Genomic DNA, 16702 nt, shown 5'->3' with positions numbered 1-16702 from the left:
TTGTTTGAAAAACAACCTCTATTTGAAGAGCACCTGTCTTAGAAAGATCACTTCTTTGAACCCAGCTTGGGTGGTCTGCCCAAGCAGCTTTCCTTGTAATTTAAAACTCAAATGACTGGAAGCACTTTTTAACATCAAACAGAAAGCCCCAGATTTTAAAAGTATCTTCTGAGAAGACAGTAAAATCTTACTGTCCTTTCTGTCAAAAGTACACTGTGGTTGGGTTTAGATAAAGGCTTTCTGCTCCAAATAATCATGAATACATGAGTGAATCTTGTGTCAGTAAGTCTTCTCACTGAAAATGTTTCCTCTGAAAAACAGAGGACAGAAAAGGCATCACAAAGCTGGGTATTTTAGCAATAAATACAGTGTCCCAAAAGGACACTAATAGAATACAAGTGTAGTACACCTCTGACATTAAGATTAGTATCTAAGATGTTATGAAATAGTTAAATAGAAAAGCCCCAGGTGGTTGCAGCCTAAGAGGACTTGATAATATAACTAAGGAAGTATGTAAGTTTATATCCTTATGCAGTTTCTAGTGATTAAGACGTTTCAGGAAACACTGTTCACCAAAATCCACTATCTCATACCAGTGTCAAGAAAGCAGACATTTAAAAACAACTGCCATTGGCAGTTTAAAACCAGAGTCCTTATATTATAAATTATAATTTACCAAATGCCTTTGGCTTGCATTGAGCATTTAATAAATGGCATATAGCTTATACACATGGAGGTGAGTGAAGGCTTTAAGCTCCTGCAGAGCAAAATTCTGTGCTAAGTAGGCACAGCAAGTAATAAGAGTCACACCAATACAGCTGCGAAGAGAAACTTGGAATTTTCATCAGTTACTGTTTCAGCCCTCATGTAAGAAAAGGATTGGCTTGATGTGGATAAGTGTAGGAAAGAGACAGAACATCACAAAACACAGCAAATGATATAGTTTAAGGAAAGAAGATTATCTGGACTGAACCAGAACACACAGCCCTGGAGTAATACCAGTTTCCTAGGGAAGGGAGAAATGAATATTAAAACTAGAGCTCTCAAACATATTATAATTTACCATGTACATTTTGTTTGCATTAATCATTTAATAAATGGTATATAGCTTACATGCATTGCCATTCTCAAATTATGCTTTGTCTTTATAAAGCTCCAAACTAAAATAACTTTTAAGATATTATTAAAAAGAATTATTTGAAACTAGGGAGATGCAACTGCAGTTAGAATTCTAACGCCCTAACTGGACCCACCAAGTGAGTGGCCCCTCACAGCACGGGGCCTGTGATGTAGGCCTGGCCCTGCAGGATTGGCCCACCTGAAAGCTGCATGTGTCAGTTCTGGAGGCTAAAAACTGAGACTAGTGTCAAAGCACTGAAAACTCTATTCTATTATACAACTACTCTAAGTTAGCTCTAAGCAAGGTCCTTGCCTGATTCATCCTTTTTGGGGCCCTCATAGTATGCAGCACAGAGCTGGCTGAGCAGAGATGACTAAATGAAGGGACAACTGTCTTCCTTCTTTCAAGGAGAATATACAAGAATGTACAACTGTGGAACATACTAACACATTAATTAACCACATTTTCCACTATTCTGCTTTTTTAAACACTCATTAGAATGACTAGGGGTGGGAACCCCATCCCCCAGTTAAAGATCAAGTATCTTGTAAATTCATATTGCTATTTCAGATTCAAACTCAGGACTACGGGATTTTTTCTTCAAACTCCTCTATCAATATATAACAGCTCTCTTTCCTCTCTTTGACACTGAGAATCCTGGTCCTTAAGGGCAGCAAGGATGACAGAGTTAGAATATCCATAATTACTTATTTGCTTTATGCTACATTATAACACACAGCAGTTTGAGAATAACAAAATTAATAGTACACTAATTATGATTACTGAAAACAGTTAAAAATATTTTGGCATATGCCATACCTATTCCTCACCTCCAAAGAGGCTGTACTAGCTACATCATCAGAACATACAGTGATCTCATACTACACTCTCCCTCTTAATCTTCTTTAGTTTTAGTGCCATAATTACATATTTAATGTTCACTATCAGTCCACATGTCAATATATCTATATTCATTGCTTGTCTGAAGCTTGTTCTCTATTAGACTCCTTAGCAAGGTCTTGTGGGAACAATATTCCCTGAGTTCTTGCATATTGATAGGTGTCTGTGCCTTTTATAAGGGAAGGTCAATTTTGCTGAATATAAACTCCTTGGCATGTATCTTTCTTTTCTTGAGTATATTAAAAATGTTACTTCATTTTCTTCTGAAATAAAACACTGATATTGAAAAGTCTAATGATAAATGAATTTTCTTTCATTTATATATCATGTGCTCTTTTGCACTTTCAATACGTAATTTTAAAATTTGAAGTACAATTTATACACAGTTACCATTTACCCTTTTTAGTGCACAGAGTTTTGACAAATGCATTCAGCAGTGAAACCACAACCACAATAAAGATATAGAACCATCATCTCCCAAATTCCCCTGGGTGGTTACTTTCTAGTCATCTCCTCTCCTAACCCCTGACTATCACATATCTGTGTTCTAATTCTGTAGTTTTGCCTTTTTCAGTCATATAAATCGAATCATTCCATATGTAGTCTTTTGACTCTGGCTTCTTTCACTTAGTACAATGCATATGAGATTCATCCGTGTTGCTGCATGCATAGATAGTCTGTTCCTTTTTATTTCAGAATAGTATTTAATTGCATAGATACTTTCCATGCTTACGGATTGCTTATTCATTTACCAGTTGAAGAATATTTGGGTTGTTTCAAGTTTGGGGCAATTATGAATAAAGCTGCTATAAACATTCATTTACAGGTTTTTGTGAGCACATATTTTGTTTTATTTCTCTGGGGTAACTAGGAGTGGGACTGCTGGGCCATATAGTAAGTATATATTTAATTTTATGAGAAACTTACACACTGTTTTCCAAAGTGGCTGTTCCATTGTGCATTTCCCACTAGTAGTGTAAGTAAGAGAGTTACAATTGCTCTGCATGCTCACCAGCACTTGGTAGTATCAGTTTTTTTTTTTATGAAATTTTAGTAGGTATGATGAAGTCTCTTCTTGTGGTTTGAATTTGTATTTCCTAATGAGGTAGAGCATCTTTTCATACACTTATTTGCCATCTGTATATCTTCTTCGGTGAAGTATCTATTCAAATCTTTTGCACATTTATTACCTCTTATTCTGTAATGTATCCAAAGCACATAAAACACTTCCTGGTCTATACGTATCAGGAACTAAAAAATAAACACCGACAACAGAGCGAATGAATATAATACTCTCTTCCTCAACCAAAAAACGTAAAGAAAGAACACTACCCAGCTTGGAAAACATGTGGAAAGTTCATGATTTTTAAATTTTTAAAACAAATAAAATCAGCTTTCATTTGCAAATCTTTTAGTATCAGATCTCTTAGTTCTTCTCTACAGAAAGTAGAAAGACTCTAGTGTATATTACTGAACTAGTGAATTTAAAATTATAAAACAACATGGAATGCTAACATGGAGTGTTACCAGAGAGTGCTATTTGATTATGCTTATAAAGTTATTTATTGAGGTAAGGGAGAAAATTTTCTAAAGCAGTCTCATTTTAATAATGTTCACTTGGTCTGTTGTACCAAATAGATTTTAGACATATAGTACTGATTAGAATAAAATAAACTGAATAAAAGCAAAGCAAAATAGTATTTAACATGGAAAATGTATTTGCAAAAAGTTCTATATGTGGTCTTGCATATATGGAAATCTTTTAAAGTATTATTATTTTATTGATAAAATTTGAAGATATTGAATAAGCAAGTCTTGGTTAATAAGAAAATGTCTTCTCAGTAAGAAATCTGAGGACAGAAGAATGATGCAGAAAATTTAATAAGGAAGAGATGATTCAGTTTTGATATTTTTGTGACCACAGAGAATGTGGACTTGTGACAGAATTTGGAGGTATTTTTGCAGTGGACATTTGGACATTTGGATCCGTGTGAGCTGCGGATAAAGAGGAAAACTTTTCCCACTGGCACAGTGATGTCTAGTGTAAATCCACACTGCCTTCTCTACCTCTGACTCCCTCCATTCTGACGCTAGAACACTTAGGGTGGGCGGGGATAGCAGGGGGGCCAACATCCAGGAACTGCAAATCAAGACAGCTCAAGGGGTCTTGAAGAGACGCTAATAATGCTGCCGACCAACCTATCTTTACTATGGGTATGTAAATTATGTGCATCCTACACTTCAGTTTGCATCAAAATTCAATGTAACAATCACAAATGATTATTACATTGCATATCATATTCTACAATGTAACATTTTAATAACACTGAGATTAATATTTTAATTAAATGATTTTCCTAAGTATAATGATGCCTCAGAGCAGGAGTAAGAAACTTTCAAGTAGATATGTTATTTCAAGGGTTCTTCTTTAATTGGTGAATTTGGGACAATTAGATAGGCAATTTAATTATTCCACAGAGACATATTCTAATTTTAAATGCGAAACCATATATATTTTAAGCACAACCTAATTAGACTTCCTGCATTTCCTAAAATTAACCTCCCACTGAGAAGGTGTTATGTTTCAAAGATTACAAACATGTATTTAAAAATGTAGGATGAGCATCAAATTAAAACATTAATTTTAAAGTCTAGTGTTAAACTCTGTCTTGTCTAATAACAAGACAGTTATGATTAGCAAGTCTTTAGATATGTTCTTCAGTAGGATCTGGTTATATAATTTTAAAGTCACAATTAAACATGTTGGCTCTGGATAAGACCCCAGGTGGTTTGCAGTGTTAAACAGCAGATTAAAGTCGACACAACTAATTTCTTTACTTTAATCTTATTAGTGGTACAACAGCTGTCAACTGTAACCATTTCTGTTCAGCCTTCTGAGACATAAACAAAATGCCTCAATATGTCAAATGGAGATGAGTATTTATCAATCACTATGGCTAATTAGCTTGCAAAACAATGTTTTTACTTTTATTGTCTTGGGGAAAGTTATTCACTTCTAGTAAACCTTGATCTAAAAATAGACATTTAGAATTATATTACAATAATCCTGCCTAGAAATAAGGAATTGCTTATTAACAATGGATTGTATCCTAAATTTCACCCACACTGGCAAATACCATTTTATTAACATTTAATGAGGGGCTATAATGTAGCAGATACATGGGGTGGCACATGGTTCCCACCTCTATAGTTCCCACATCTGTTACTGATGGGAACTAAGTCTTATGATAAATTTACTCCATATTTGCCACCTGATTTAAGTCATGAGAAAGGTGTTTAAGGTAACACAGAAACATTGCACTGCTTTTTTAGACTTCATTGCTAGATCTTCTCTGAACATTTTGTCTCATACATACAGATAGTTACAAGTAGTTTTGGTTCATCTTTCCCAATTTCTGTTAGATCATTCCTCTTGTCCCTCTTTGGCTCCTAACCTGTTAGGAGGGAAAAATCATTCCACAAGCATTTTCTGTACCCACACCAATAAGCCACTACAATAATTGGTTTAAAAACCTTAAACCAATCAACCAAACAATATCACCTCCACCAAAAGTAAAAAACTAAACAAATAAACTAAATAACAACAACAAAAAACCCCCAAGCTACTCACAGGAATGATGACAGTAATTTGTTATAAGATATCAAACAAATATTCAATTTTTATTAAATTTTTAAAAGTTAAATATTCACATATCAGAAACAAAAGTATAGCCATCATTACCCTGTAAATACCAGCTTTGTAAGAGATCCACTGAGGACCCTTATAGACTCAAACTTAAATTAAATCGCACTTTCTGCATACACCTTCAATAATTCAATTTTTTTTGTTGTGTGGTGTAGAGTAACTTACTGATTAGTCTTATCTTTCCAGTTGTGATGTAAGCTCTTTGAAGATAAAAATCTCACATATCTCAGAAGAAATTTAACAAATACCTGCAGACTGATAATATCTCTCTTTGGTGATATCATGTAGGCAATAAAGTAGAGAAGGAAGAGTACCAGAATAGAATGCGCAGTCCTAGCTGCCAGTATGATAACTGATGGTAAATCATTCAGTCTTTTTAAGCCTTAGTTTCTTCATTTATATAATGTGATAAATTGGTGAAGACAAGCCAAAAACTCTGTTAAATAAATGTAATATATTTATAAAAGTTTTATTACTCTTGTATTTCTGACAATGCCAAGTGTTTTGCAGGGATTCAAAACAACTTCTTTGTAAAGGTTCTCTCTCTCACTCATCTTTTACCCACAATACTAAACAAAGTACTAAGTACATGGCAATAAAAGAATATATTAAATGACTGAATTCCTCTTTGGTTAAAATAGCATAAGCAATACGGGCGTAAACTAAGATAATGGCAGCACTAATAGAAAGATGAGTGAATGAAATAGATATAAACTTTTCTTGCCAAAATGTGAAATAAATAAGGAATAAATGCCTTTTACTTCTCCCTGAATTAGTCACTTTGTCCAATTCACTCAGACTTAATTATTTTTTATATTGTACTGACAGTGTTCTAATATTTTTTCCTCTTATTAGAACATTTGTGTCCTAAGAATATCAAAATGTGTACAGCTTCCCAAGCACATCCTATTATTTCAGGCCTCCATGATCTTGCACATGCTGTGCTCTCTGCCTAGCAGGATTTGTTAATTTGGCAAACTCTGAATCTATCTTTTAAAACTCAATTTAGATGGCATATCCTACAGGAAAGATTCTGTGTCCTCCTATGGCAGTTAATTACTCCATCCTTCATGTTATCTCTGTACTTGGTGCATACTTCTATAGTTATACTTAGCACATCATACTAAATTACCTCTTCCCCTGTTTAGCTCACCTCTTAATGAATGAGCCCGCTGAGAGTATGGACAATGTTTTATTTCCACAAGTCTACAGCTCTGCACACAACTCTCAATCAGAATTGTACCAACCTCCTAGGTATGTGTGGAAAGGTATAATAACATATTTGGTTGTCAAATGACTGAGGGCAGAGGTATTTAACGGGCCAAGGGATATTACACACCTTGCAGTGTGCAGGGCAATCCCGCATTCTGACCCAGTGCCACTGGTACCCCATGCTAGAGTGTGACAATTCACAAAGCCCTTTCCTACATATTAGCATTTCACCTTCACAACAACCTTGTGAGATAGAAATCTTTCCCCCATTTCCCAGATGAAAACTACTACAGCACAATAAGGTCTTAAGAGACAGGTCTCACATTAAATACTGGCAAAGCTGGTATTTGAACTCTAATGCTCTGACTCTAAATCCCAGCTGAGTTTAATCCATTAGTGCATTATATTCCCTCTTCTCTAATTCTAAATACAGATATTCCTGGCTTCAGTTCTAGAACTAATCAAGTGGGAAAGTGAATATGTTTATAGAAGTAGATTTTAGCCTAAAATACATTATGTGTTAGACTGTATACATATTTGTAAAATGTGATATTATAATCTTCATCCTATTTAGGTGTTTCTCAAGAATCTAAGTCCCAGATGGTAACAAAAGAAAAGAGGTTACAAAGTTAGCAAAGTGCTACATAGTTCATAATTCTGAAAGTGCTACAGAGTATTTCAGTAAGACTGCTGTGTTACACTGTCTAGAACACCAAAGGACTTGGTCACAAACTCTACCTCAATTGTTTAGTGCATTGACACTTTCCTCACAGAAATACACTGCTGATTTTAGAAGGAAATTAATAAGAAAATAGGATTCACTTAATAGAAATTAGCTTTACAACCATCTTTGCTGGAATGCATAAATTTGAAAAACTGAGAGAGATTTGTATTTATATTAACTCAAATGTCAATGCTGAGAACTGAGCTGAGAACTATTTATATGAATTTTTATTTTCAGTAAGGCAATAACCTGATCTCTGAATCAATAGCTAGGCTTGATGAAAATGATTCCCTGGAGAAGGCATTAGTGTAAAGGAAATAGCAAGCAAGTTAGAGCCTCAAAGAAGTTGTGAGTAACGCCCCAGGAGTTATTTAACAGTGACAGTCCAAGTTAAAGATTTTCTTAAGTAGAAACGTAACCAAAAATGTTCAACCAACAAAATATTACCTGAGAACTTTCTACATGGAAAGAAAATGCCTTAATGTAGACTGGGCTAAGAAAAAAGTTTCAAAACTGCAAATTTTATCAGAAAACATGAATCCAGCATCTACCAGTGCAATTTTGGTAAAACAACAACCCCATCTAGAATGAAGTTTTGCATTTCTTATTGGGAAAGAGAGAGAGAGAGGAATAGGATAATGCAATGCTCTGAAACTTGCATCAGGTACTTGACTATGTCATGCTTTGGGATAGATGTTTAATAATATGGAGATATTGTGTGGTTTCCCTGAGAAGAACAAAATTGCAAGTCCAGAAAAAGCTTGAACTGAAATAAGTCAACGTTTTTCTTCCTTCTTTTAAGTACTATAAAAATGACTTAACAAAAAAATCATTTGTCTTTTACCAATGCTATATCTTTCTCCTAGCAGTTGAAACTGCACTGTTAAATCTTAAAATAAAGGCATATTATTCAGTTCTTAAAAATATAATAAAGCTTTACCTTGTAGTATAGGATTAACATTCTGAGCTGCATCATGCTGTCAGGACTTGAGTGGGGGGTTGGGGGGTGACTGCTCTTGCAATCTCCTCACATTCAAAACATCTTAACCTCAGCTTCAAAACAGGCAACTGGTTCTAATTTTAGAAGATAACTAGTGAAATGATTAAGTTCATCATGAACAAACATTTTTTATTAAAAAGTTGGACTATGGTCCATTATGATCAAGTCTGAGAAAATAGAGTCTAAGAAAATATACTTCTAGTTTTTGTAAAAATAAGACAGTGCTACTGGGATTCAAACTAAGTCCTAATTATAAAGTTAATAATGAGGTAATCAATCTGAGACCCAAGGGCCAACCAAGAAAGTTAACACTTGAGGGCTATAAAGAACATGAGTAGTACTGTTACTTGTTCTTGCAGAACTTATGTAATGTTATTAAAGAACAATACACAATACGTTTTCCAATCTTTGATCCTGAAAATACGCTCTGCACTCTAGAGTATGTTACTTGAAGTATGCTTGCCTTAGCATCCAGGGACAGAATGTTTAATGTATATAATTTTCTATACAGATTCTCCAAACTGGGGTTAGGAGAAAAAAGGAAAGTTCAGCCAGTCCCAGCTTGTAGAAACATTTAATGTTCATAAAGAACTATACCCTAGAGAACTTGTAAAACGTGCTTTCTCTATTTCTACTTTAAAATGTGGGCATTCATTCATTCTTCCTTGGTATGAAAGAATTTAGAAAAACAATTCTATGAGGTCGCAAGGAAGGTTCTATAACATAGTCCCATATTTTCAACCCAATCTAGAGTTTTAAAAAATCTTTAATATTTGTATTTAGAAGTGTCAGGCTCTAGGTTGGAAGGGACAGAAATTTACTCAAAATATGTCAAGTAAAAAGAGGCATTTACTGTAAGGCTGTTGGGAACTTTCACGTGAATCCAGGAGAAAATGAACTACCAGACTTCAGGAGGGCAGGAACAATGCCAGCTCTGTGGACTGGGCCTACTCTCATTTCCAGCCTCCTTTTCTCTCATGAAGCAGTTCTGGTCTCCTCCTTTCCCTCCAACTGGCCTTCATTAGTCCTGCTAAACTTGGAGTGAACATAGCCCTGTAATGACCATCCCAGAAGTTACTCTACATGATTTTTCAAATTCAAACACACACACACACAAAATGGGTTGGAGTTTTATAATTTTCCAACTGAAAATTCCTGAGAGAGAAACTTGACTGGACCAGTTTAATTTTGGGGGCTGCGTTTTAAGTCTGATATTGCTGGCTGGTCTACAGATTGGCTGCTTTTGCGTCAAATGTCCATTCTTGGTTTAACCAGCTATGGCCATTGAGGGAAACATCCTATGGCATAAAATATAGCTGCTTAGAAGAGGCACAGCTGCAATGCCAAGAACATGTAGTATTCATAACACCCAGAAAAAGGGAACAACAAATCGGAATGGAGTTGAGGCGAATATGAAGTGAATATGACAAGCCAAGAAGAAATAAAGGGTAGTAGGGAAGGAAGCTCATGGTGAGAACGGGTTAACGGAGTCTGGATTGTGTTACAAACTGATGAGAAAGGCAAAGATTTAACAATAGATGAGCTCCAAAGAGAACAGACAAGTGAGTCAAGAGACCAGAATAAGAAGCAAGCTATAGGCCAGGCACATGAGGCCAGGCATCTGAGGAAACTAAGTTTGCAGACATTAGATACGTAACAAAATGTTCCTTTTATGAAGAGCTTACATATACCACCAGGCTGGCTACTCCACAAAGGTAACACAGCAGGCTAGTACTAATGATATTTAGAGTTTAACCCACCTCATTTCCCTGTAAGTTCCCTAAGGACAAGGTCTATTTCAAATGGTTCCTAGATGTGGCAATCCCATTCCCACGTCCATACGTAAATACAACTGATCCCAAGAAAGGAATCCTTAGAGAACAGTTTCCCTGGGTATCAGGATCAGAAGCCCTACGTCATTTACCTGCTTCTGGTATACAACGGGATATCCCTTTTCCACTCTGAAATGAACTGCATCAGTCGCTACCCTGTGAGTATCACTAGACCAAGAAAAAGGAACAGACACCTTTAGGGATGAAACCTCAATAATCATGGGAGAGTAATTCTGAACACTCTGCCATTTGGAAAGAATAAACACTCTTTGAAAAAAGAGTATCATGGCTCTATTTCAGGTTGCAGTCATGCCCCAAACATCATTGCTCCTGACCCTCATTCTGGCAGTGGTCACATACATGGCTGCTGGTGACTGTGAGGAGTAAACAAGGGAAGCCACGCAAAGCATCTAACACAGTGACTGGCACTGAGGATGCTCTCAATAAATGTTAAGTTCTGCCTCCCCACCAACTTAAAAGGATCAAGCAAACGCAATATTGCCAAGTAGATAAATTGCACAAGTTTATGTTATTTTACTTTGGAGAGTAAATTTGTGATCTTCCTAGTAAGCAAGGCTCTACCTCACATCATCCTAAATTTATTTATTTTTACTGTATTCAGTGACTATTGTTCTACCTGAGACTGATTTACTAGATAGATGAATGTATATACTTTAAAGAAGCAAAAAAGCAATTTAATTTGTTTGATATGAATAGAGAGGTATACTTTATAAAAGCCACAGCAGCAGGAAGAATTTATTTTTCATCATAGATTAAAACAGGGGTAATCTTATATAAACCCATGTACTCTGATTCTAAAACTGTGATAAGGACAACAACCAAGAATATAGTTCTAGCATTCCCCTTGACCTTCTGAGGAAAGCAGTTACAGATATAAGACATACAAATTCACAGAAGTTTAAAGATGGAATAAAAAAATATTGCCTTAAGTCTAGCTAACAGAGTGGTCAAAATCAGTAGGGCTTTATTTGGCTAAGATTGAGATGTGATCATATTTTAAGTCCACGGAGTCAAGTATTTGAAGCAGTGTGCTCTTTTACTGCTTTACTTCCATGTCTCAGAAAACGAATTCATTCATGTATTCAAATGATATTTATTAAGATATCATATGATTTATAATCAATGTATTTACTATGGTCTCTGATCCCAAGGAATTACAATATCTCTGAGAAGATAACACAACAAATGGAGTACTTGGCAACATTAATAAAGTGCTAAATTGGACTTTTCTCTAAACTGTTTGATATTTCTTCAATGATTTAGATAAAGATACATATCTTTTATAGATCAACTTCAGGAGTGGCACGAAGTTAAAGAAAAAGAAACTAAACTAGAGGCCAAATCAGGATCCAAAAAGGATCTTGACAGGCTGGGCCAAAATTAACCAGGATGAAGTTTGGACTTAGGGTGAAAAAAACAAATGACCAAGTAAAATTAATAGATCATAGATTCTTAGAACCCAAAGTGACACAGACTTAGGGATTTAAAGTTCATTAATTAAGTAGGGTAAGTGGAGTCAAAACAATAACAACTACCAGAAAAACCCCACTGATATTAACTAAGTGCTTTCTTTGTGCAGAGCACTTAATAAATACACACACTTTTAGCAGCCAACAAGCCCTACCCTACGTGGTAGGGTTACCATTTAACTGAGGCTCTGTTATAACAAGTAATTTAGCCCATGATCCCATAGCTACCAAGTGAAAAGCAGAGATTTAAGCTCAGATCTGACTGCAGAGCCTGTCTGTTCTCCATTATACCATGTGGTCTGCACTGCTCCATGTTGATAAGACTACTTGCATATAAAAAAACTGTGTCCAGAGGGACAATGGAGGAAGAGAAGCAAGGCTGATGGATAAGAAAGAGGGGCTGGTTAGTTCTGCTACAGAACAACCTAGAGCAGCTTAGAGAATAAAATAGTTAAGTAGAATAGCTTAACTATTTGGCCCCTTTTTTGTCCATGAGTACCTGTCAAGAACTAGGAATACCAGGTAAGTAAAAGGCAACCTGGGAAAGACAGCCCAGTATCATTTTTGGGGGTCCAAAACGTTTGCTGGCTTCTTTATGAAATATGAACATTTACTGCTGCCTAAAAAGGGCTTGGAGAGGTGGAATGCCAGCAAGTGTCAACTCTCACTTCTGTTATCATTGCCACTATGTAAATATACTATAAAAACACAACACAAAGTTTAGGTCACAGCAGATCCATCTTCTTATTTACATAACATGGGGCATTCTTTTTGCCCAAAGAAAATGACAAACTACCATTTATTTTCAAATATTAAAAGCTATGTTAAGAGGCAAACTAGTATATATAGAATGTTTAAACAACAAGGTCCTAATAGCACAGGGAACTATATTCAATATCCTGTGATAAACCATAATGAAAAATAATATAAAAAAGAATGTACATATGTATAACCAAATCACCTTGCTGTACAGCAGAAATTAACACAGCACTGTAAATAAACTATACTTTGATTTTTAAAAAAAGCTATGTAAAACAACTGTTATTAGTCTAAACCAAAGAAAAGGTTAGAATATGTCATTCATTGTTTTGTACTTGTTTTCTCCAAGTTAAATTAGGAGGCAGAATAACATGAGTCATTCCAAAAGTAGATACAACATGAAATGAAAATTGCCTTGTTAAAAAAGAGGGGATATATGTATACATATAACTGATTCACTTTGCTGTACAGCAGAAACTAACACAACATTGTAAAGCAACTATACTCCAATAAAAATTTTAAAAAAAAAGAAAGAAAATTGTCTTGTTTCAGGGTGATCTTTCTTGGCACTGAAAACAATTTTACTGGAGCACATTTGTTAAAAAGGTTGATTTTAGAATACCATCTCCCAACCAAGTCCTTTCAGTAATAATTGATATATATATATTTTAATTGAAGTATAGTTGATTTACAATATTGTGTTAGTTGTAGGTGTACAGCACAATGGTTCAGTTTTATCTATATAATCTATAAATCTATATCTATCTATCTGTCTATATCTTCTTTTTCAGATTCTTTTCCTTTATAGGTTATTATGAAATATTGAGCATAGTTCCCTGTGCTATACAGTAGGCCCCTACTGGTTATCCATTTTATATATAGTAGTGTGTATATGTTAATCCCAACCTCCTAATTTATCCCTCCTCTACCCCTTTCCCTTTTGGGAACCATAAGTTTGTTTTCTATGTCTGTGGGCCTATTTCTGTTTTGTAAATAAGTTCATTTGCATCTTTTTTTTTTGATTCCACATGTAAGTGATATCATATGATAACTGTCTTTGCCTGGCTTATTTCACTTAGTAGGATAATCTCTAGGTCCATCCATGTTGTTGCTAATGGCATTATTTCATTCTTTTTCATGGCTGAGTAATATTCCATTGTACATGACAAACCCACAGTTAATATCATACTCAATGGTGAAAAGCTGAAAGCATTTCCTCTAAGATCAGGAATAAGACAAGGATGTCCACTCTCACCACTTTTATTCAACATAGTTTTGGTAGTCCTAGCCACGGCAATCAGAGAAGAAAAAGAAATAAAAGGAATCCACGTTGGAACAGAAGAAGTAAAACTGTCAGTGTTTGCAGATGACATGATACTATACATAGAAAATTCTAAAGACGCTACCAGAAAACTACTAGAGCTCATCAATGAATTTGGTAAAGTTGCAGGATACAACATTAATACACAGAAATCTGTTGCATTTCTATACACTAACAGTGAAAAATCAAAGAGAAGAATTAAGAAAACAATTCCATTTACCATCGCATCAAAAAGAATAAAATACCTAGGAATAAATCTACCGAAGGAGGCAAAAGACCTGTACTCTGAAAACTATAAGACACTGATGAAAGAAATTGAAGATGACACACACAGGTGGAAAGATATACGGTGTTCTTGGATTGGAAGAATCAATATTGTTAAAATGACTATACTACACAATGCAGTCTACAGATTCAATGCAATCCCTACCAAATTACCAATGGCATTTTTCACAGAACTAGAACAAAAAATTTTAAAATTTGTATGGAAACACGAAAGACTCTGAATAGACAAAGCAATCTTGAGAAAGAAAAACGGAGCTGGAGGAATCAGGCTCCTTGACTTCAGACTATAATACAAAGTTACAGTAATCAAAATAGTATGGTACTGGCACAGAAACAGACATGTAGATCAATAGAACAGGATAGAAAGCCCAGAAATAAACCAATGCACCTATGGTCAATTAATCTACAACAAAGGAGGCAAGAATAGCCAATGGAGAAAAGACAGTCTCTTCAATAAGTGGTACTGGGAAAACTGGATAGCTATATGTAAAATAATGAAATTAGAACATTCTCTAACACCATACACAAAAATAAACTCAAAATGGATTAAAGACCTAAATGTAAGACTGGATACTATAAAACTCCTAGAGGAAAACATAGGCAGAACACTTTGACATAAATTGCAGCAATATCTTTTTGGATCCATCTCTGAGAATAATGGAAATAAAAACAAAAATAAACAAATGGGACCTAACCAATGATAATTTGAAAAGGATTCAAGCAGGATTATGGGCTTTCTCTGTTTCTAAAAAAAAGAAAAATAACCCAGTGAAGATTCAGAAAGGTTTCAAAAATTTAAATTTTCATGAGTGGGTATAATTCTCAATTTCACACTAAAAAAATCTGCTGGAAGCAAAATATTCACTCAGAGGGAGTTACCTAGCAATAATTATAGAACAACTGCTGAGGTACCATGTGGAGTAAAAAGGAAGATGGGCAAAGTGGTGAGGAAAGAGGATCAAGGAGTTGGTTTTTCCACTCACAGAGCTCTGGGGCTGCAGGGGCAGTGAAACATTAGGCTTGCAGTCATAGGTAATCCACATGATAAATGTTACTAGACAGTGGCTGCAACTTCTCAAATCTTTTCCTGTTTATTGCTGAGAAAAATGAACTATTGTAGGATAGTAAAAAAAAAAAACCAAAAAAACAAAAAACAAAATACAGTCTCTCTAGGTAAGAGCCATGAAATGCCACAGGAGGCAGAAAACAAAATGTGCTAAGGTGGCAGAAGTTTCATGATGACGAGGGCTGGGAGCTCAAAAGGGATAGAAGGGGAGGATCTGGGCAAGTTGAGAGCAAAGGAAGTCCCAAGGCCAGAGAGCAGTTAGAAGGAATATGAAAAAGTCGCTGACTCAGGCCCATCAGTGTGCTTTGAGTCTACATTTAAATCTAATGTACTTGTGGCATTTTTCTTGCCTGTCTCCAAGTAAGTAGCATAACCTTAATTCATTAGCCCAGAGAAGTGAGGCCAGTTTAGAAAGTAGAGTCATGATCTTGAGCTGTGCTAAGGACGGACAGGAGCATCTTAAAGTCAATGCTAGATGCCCACAGCCCTGAGTGCTGGCCTCACTCAGTAAGCAGTACCTGGCTGAAAACACAAGCCTATTGGCCTAAGATGAGATGAAGAAACAAACTCTCAATCCTGGCACTGTGGCCAGCTGAGAAGCATTGATCTGGGCTTTCAGGATTCCATGGCTCCTTTCCAAAGCAGGTGTGCTAATTCTTACTTAGGTCTTTCTGGGAACTATGGAAACCTCTTCTGTTCCCTAAACAAGAGGAACAAATAAGCACCAGAACATGCCCTTTGCCACAATGACAAAGGTAGCTTCTGGGAAACAGGAGTTTCATCTAGGTTACCATTAAGGGAGCTCAGGGTCATGCGTGTTGCAGCCTACCAGAAAACAAACAAAACAACAACAACAACAACGAAACCAAAAAAGAAACAAAACAAAAACTACAGGTGCAGTTAAGACGAACAATATGAATTATTAACAGTTATGAAAAGTGCTGTCCCAAAGAATCAAATGCCATTTCCTTTCTTATCTCAAACAGTTTACTGTGTTTCATTCTTTCCTTCCTCTCTCTCTCTCTGCCAATTAATATACATTGAGTGCTGACAACATGCCAAGCAACACACTGTCAATAAAGTCTACTTTGATAAGGAATAGCAACTCTTCTGGGTTAGAACATCTATATGTGTGCTATAACTGCCCCATGTACAGTTTTCTGCTCCAAAGAAAGATATTCTGACTTTAAAGGACACCTATACCTTCTTTCATTAATCTCTACTTTGTCAGTATTGCAAAAGAACCCAAACTAACTCAGTATCAAAGTCTGTACTTAGAAATCTCTC

General features: G+C 35.6%; 1 protein-coding gene across 10 annotated transcripts in view; it reads right to left on the bottom strand.

Moving 5' to 3' along the window:
• Positions 1-16702, bottom strand: part of SCAPER (S-phase cyclin A associated protein in the ER) — a 467951-nt gene that overhangs the window by 130055 nt on the left and 321194 nt on the right. Inside the window, exon 1 of one of the 10 annotated variants that reach the window (XM_082452596.1) lies at positions 8603-8716. The exons of the other annotated variants lie outside the window; for them this stretch is intronic. The gene's annotated coding sequence lies outside the window, so the exon portion shown is untranslated. Of the gene's footprint in view, positions 1-8602; positions 8717-16702 lie in introns of those variants that run through there. 10 annotated transcript variants of the gene reach the window in all.

The sequence above is a fragment of the Balaenoptera physalus genome (genome assembly GCF_965194825.1).
Source record: "Balaenoptera physalus genome assembly, chromosome: 2".
In the NCBI taxonomy this organism is placed as follows: domain Eukaryota; kingdom Metazoa; phylum Chordata; class Mammalia; order Artiodactyla; family Balaenopteridae; genus Balaenoptera; species Balaenoptera physalus.
This window is presented reverse-complemented; position numbering and strand designations above follow the sequence as displayed.